Source organism: Oncorhynchus nerka, linkage group LG6 (assembly GCF_034236695.1).
Source record: "Oncorhynchus nerka isolate Pitt River linkage group LG6, Oner_Uvic_2.0, whole genome shotgun sequence".
Lineage (NCBI taxonomy): Eukaryota > Metazoa > Chordata > Actinopteri > Salmoniformes > Salmonidae > Oncorhynchus > Oncorhynchus nerka.
Window position 1 is genome coordinate 14,384,873 of NC_088401.1, and position 525 is coordinate 14,385,397.

Sequence of the window (525 nt, forward strand, 5' to 3'; positions counted from 1 at the left end):
TCTCTCTCTTCTTCTTGCTTTTCCTGTTCTCTCTCTCTCTTCTTCTTCTTTTTCTGTTCTCTCCTCTCTCTCTTCTTCTTGCTTTTTCCTGTTCTCTCTCTCTCTCTTCTTCTTTTTCCTGTTCTCTCCCTCTCTCTTCTTCTTGCTTTTTCCTGTTCTCTCCCTCTCTCTTCTTCTTGCTTTTTCCTGTTCTCTCCCTCTCTCTTCTTCTTGCTTTTTCCTGTTCTCTCCCTCTCTCTCTCTTCTTGCTTTTTTCTCTGTTCTCTTTCTTGCTTTTTCTGTTCTCTCCTTTTTCTTCTTGCTTTTTCTGTTCTCTCTCCTCTTCTCTCTTCTTCTTGCTTGCTTTTTCCTGTTCTCCTGTCTCTTCTTCTTGTCTCCTCTCTCTTCTTCTTCTTGCTTTTTCCTGTTCTCTCCCTCTCTCTTCTTCTTGCTTTTTCTGTTCTCTCCTCTCTCTTCTTCTTGCTTTTTCCTGTTCTCTCCCTCTCTCTTCTTCTTGCTTTTTCCTGTTCTCCCCCCTCTCTTCTT